Source organism: Pinus tabuliformis, chromosome 3_2 (genome assembly GCF_031772625.1).
Source record: "Pinus tabuliformis cultivar Carrire ecotype Pingquan chromosome 3_2, CPIR1, whole genome shotgun sequence".
In the NCBI taxonomy this organism is placed as follows: Eukaryota; Viridiplantae; Streptophyta; class Pinopsida; order Pinales; family Pinaceae; genus Pinus; species Pinus tabuliformis.
This window is the reverse complement of record NC_142302.1, coordinates 71,748,389-71,753,429: the sequence shown is the minus strand read 5'-3', so window position 1 is coordinate 71,753,429 and position 5,041 is coordinate 71,748,389.

Here is a 5,041-nt window from a genome sequence, read left to right as displayed (position 1 = left end):
AACCTGAAAGGGTTTCTTAATACTATTGTATGTTATTTCAAGTCCGATATAAGCAAATTTTTCATATTTTTATGTATTTTCAAATATAAGGGGAAATCACAAAACAAGCAGGATTTCGGGAGAGCCAAAGGCGGTAAATGGTTTGGGCCGAGCTCCGCCAAATCCCATACAATGGCTACCATGTGTCTAGGCTGAGGAGAGAGAAAACCACCCTTGTCGGGCGGTTAACCCTCGTATGAAAGGGCAATCTAAAATGAACCACAACCATTGGATCTGGATCTCCCAGATCAATGGTGGAGATGCAATATCGGTATACAAGTGGACCGGATAGGAGTTATAAGGCAGATTTATAATATTTGAAGTTCGATGAACAATGTTTTGGCGAATTTTCCGTGTTTTGCAGCGTTCTCTGTGTAAATAGAAAATGACTATTTTTGGGATTTCAAAGGCATCAATGACCCATTCTGTTATAGTACAGGTGGCCACCATCCCTGAAAGCGTTTAGCAATGATTGCTAATGCTCAGAGGGGGATCAGAGCGGACATAGGTCAAGAAGCCAGAGATCCCGAGAAGGAGAAACGAATAGACAACGCAGATTGGCTTTAAAGCCACATAAGGCAGAAGACAGGGGCAAGCAGTGTTGAGACAGAGCAAAGACAGAGACAAAGAGTGATAGAGAGAGTCTGTGTACTCACAAAGACTTGGAGGATCCAAGTAAAGCCTTGTTTCTGTTGTAACTGTTGTGTGTTGAGACTCAAATTGCGCTCATACTTTTGTAAAAATATGTTTTTGAAGACATAATAGAGAGGTCACCACTGAAGGCTGGACCAGGAGACGTAGCCTAGGAGTGTTGGGTGAACTCATTATTAAACTATTGTGTTTATATGTGTTGTCTATTTCGCAATCTTATCGATCCATTGCACAAAGTAACATAGGAAAATCCATGCACATGAGTTTGTAATACCTTAATAATTGTCTTAGATCTCATTATCAGATCATTATTTAAGGCTATTTATAGTTTAATTACATCTAAAACCCTAACTACTAGTGGTGCCTTGCATGAAACAAGTTAACCAAATTATTTATTAACTATGGCCCATTTATAACTAATTGTAGTCCCTTTTCTATAATGCGAGTCAACCAACTACAATTATTATTAATGCGGATAACAACTTATGAGATTTATTGACTCAACTAATTAACTATGACTCTGAAGAGGCCCCTTAGGATTATTACATAAATAAAGGGATTAGGGTTGGACCCCAACATGCCCTCCCCCATCAAAAGTAGCGTTTTCCTAAAGGTTGAAGCTACAGAAACTGTTGGAGAATAGTGGATGGTTCCCATGTAACATCTTCTATAGAGGTGTCTTTCCACTTGATGAGGAATTCCTTGATCGTGTGGCTGCGAAGAAGTATTTCACGAGTATAGAGGACCTGTTCAGGTCGAAGCCAAAGTGAACCTTCCTCATCCAATTCTGGAAGACTTATTTGAACCCTGCAATTATTTCCCACAACTTTATCGAGGCAGAATACATGGAAGACTTGGTGGATTTTTGAAGTAGTTAGTAGGGCCAATTCGTAAACGACTACTCCTATATGCTGAAGTACCTGATAAGGCCCATGGAATTTTGGGGCTAGTTTCTGACAACCCTTTTCTTTAAGAGAGGTATTCTTATAAGGTTGGAGTCGCAGGAACACCTGGTCTCCTACTTCAAATTACCTCTCTAAATGGTGTTGGTTGACCTATTGCTTCATTCGATTATGAGCTTGATGTAGATTATATTTGAGATGAGTGATCATGGCGAGATGGTTCTGCAAGAGCTTATCAATTGCCTGTACTTTGGAAGAATTGGGGATATAAGAAGTTGGTGAAGGTGAGAGTTGGCCATACATTTCCTCATATGGTGTCATCTTGGTGGCTTCATGATAGCTAGTATTATACCATCATTTAGATAAAGGCAACCACTGTACCCATTGATGTTGTTTGTCTGAAGTGAAGCACCACAGATAGGTCTTCAAACATTTGTTGACTACTTCTGTTTGACTATTAATTTGGGGATGAGAAGATGTATTTAGTTGGAGTTGCATGTCATGTAGCTTGAAAAATTCCTACCAAAAATTGCTGGTGAAAGTGGGTTCTCGGTCAGACACAATGGAAGTCGGCATGCCATGTAGTTTGAATATTTGGTCCATGAAAACCTAAGCCACCAATGTTGTGGCAAATGGGTGCGGTAGAGCAAAAAAATGAGCATATTTGGAAAGTCTGTCAACAACCACCATGATGACTGATTTGTTGTCTGAAATTGGGAGACCTGTAGTGAAATCCATGGAAACATATGTCCATATGGAAGTAGGGATTGGAAAGGGTTGTAAAATTCCTGGGAGCTTGATTGTTTCCCCTTTGTTGTGCTGGAATACTTCACATTCAGCTAAAAAAGTAAGAATGTCGTGCTTCATGCCAGTCCAAAAGAAAGAGTGGTGTGCTCTTGCATAAGTCTTATGAAAGCCTGAATGTCTTGCAACTAGAGAGGAGTGAAACTCTTCTAGGATGCCAATTTTGAGGGTGGAGGTTGGGGATAGCACTACCCAATCCTTATAGCGAAGAACCTCATCCTTCTGAGAGTAATCCTTTGAGGAATTAGGATATGCTTGTAATCTGTTAATGAGATGGGACAAAGAGGGGTGGGAGAACCATTCATGACAGGTTGCTTCAATCCAATCTGGTATGGGTAGAGAGAGGGATAATAGGGCACCCTCTTCCTCAAATTGGCGCAATAAGGAATTTACCACTACATTGTCACAACCCTTCTTGTAAATTATCTGATAATCATTTCCTAGAATTGTTGTGAGCCATTTATTTGTTGTGGCGACGATAAATGCTGCTCTAGGAAATATTTTAGGCTCTGATGGTCAGTGCAGATTTGGAAACGATGCCCTAATAAGTATGGTCTCCAAGTGTCTACTGCAGTTAAGGTGACCATCATTTATTTCTCATATGTAGATTGACCTAGATGTTTGCCACTGAGTTGTTGATTGGTGAAAGCCAATGGTCTACCTTCTTGCATTAATACTACACTAATGCCCATACCTGAATCATCACATTCAATTACAAAAGGTTTTGTGAAGTCTGGTAAGGCCATTACTGGAGTGGAGCACATGGTATGTTTGAGAGCCAAGAAGGCTTGTTGAATTGCATCAGTCCATAGAAATGAATTTTCCTTGAGAATATTAGTGATGGTCCAGGCAATGCATCCATAATTGTTGAAAAAATTATGATATTAGTCTGTGAGACCCAATAATCCCATCAAACTCTTCAAGGTTTTTGATTAGGGCCAATATTTCATTTCCTGAATCTTTTTTAGATCAACCCTCACTCCTTCATGACCCACAGTGTGTCCCAAATCCTCTATTTCTTCCATGCCAAAGGAACACTTGGATAATTTGAAATATATATATATATATTATTTTTTAATTTTTAATTTTTATCTTGGAGTAGTTGTAGTACTTGGTCAACACGCTGAAGGTCTGTGTCGCATGTTACGCTATAGATGAGAATGTCATAAAAAAGACTAGGACAAATTTTCTGAGATATGGTTTCGAAAGTTTGTTCATGAGGCTCTGAAAAGTGGATGGGGCATTACAAAGAGCAAATGGAATTACCAAGAATTAATAATGGCCTTCATGAGTTTGGAAGGATGTCTTGGGAATGTTAACTTCCTTCATCTGTATTTGGTGAGAGCCCAAGCGAAGGTCCATGTTGGTAAAAAGCTTGGCACCATGCAGATCATAAACTACTGGAATAGGAAATTTTTCCTTGAAAGTGAGCTTGTTAAGGGCCCTAAAGTCAGGACACATGCACCATTCACCATATTTGTTTAAAACCATGACCACTGGAGATGAATAAGGGATGGTGTTGGGACGAATAAAATGGGATTCGATGAGTTCCTTCATGATTTTTTCAATTTCATTACTTTGTGCAAAAGGATATTGATAGGGATAGACATTTGGTGTCTTTCCCACCCGAGAGAAGAGGGATGCTATAATCATGTTCACGCTTAGAGGGTGGGAGCTCCTTAGGTTTGTCAAAGACCCGCTAGTGGTGATCCAATACCTATTTCTTATCAGGATGAATGTTAGGAAGAGATGATTAAATGGAATGGATGGCATTAAATTGTGCTACTATCCCAGGATGGCCCTTTTTTAAAATCTTCTCCAATCGATGCGAGTTGATGATAGTAGGAGCACCTGCATGGAGTCCCCGTAGTGTATGAGTGTGGATGTTATGATTAAAGCTCGTATATAACTCCTGGAATTCCTTTGTGATAGGGCCCATTGTGCGAAGCCATTCAAAATCAAAGACAATGTCACAACCACCCATTTCAATGGAAAACATGTGGGTTTTGAGGTGATAATCCCTCATTTGAAGCTTAATATTTTCACAATGTCCTTCACATTTGATGGTCCCCCATCAACTATAAGGACTTGGAAATTAGATATCGCCTTGAAAAACTAATGAATGAATTTTGCTACTCTTTTATTCATAAAGTTATGCGTGCTGCCACTATCAATCAACATGACTACTGGCCGATGTTTAATAAAACTCAAATTTTGAGAGTTTAGGGAGAATAAATGTTGGCCAAGACATGTAGTGAGATAACAGACTCATCTGGCATAGCTGTAGTATCAATGCCAGGGGTTGTTTTGGGTTCACCTTCTTACTCCTTAGGCACTTCAGTGGATGAAGCTTCATTGACGGGGCTGTTTTCAGTAGCATCAATTTGAAAGAATTTTGGTTCTGTTGTGGTCACCAACAACCCCCCTCTTCGTTTGATATTAGTAATAACATCAAGCAAAGGGGGACCCTTAGCCAAAAATCCAAAAAATATTTTTGTGTAAAAAAATCTTTTGTATCAGCTCCCTAAAAGCTATATCGCGTCGCAACGGAAAAAGGAGCGCTTGCCCAAAGCGCATAAATGCGCTAAAAAGGAGCGACGCGAGAAACCATCGCATCGCGCGCGTTAAGAGCATTTGAAAAAGGA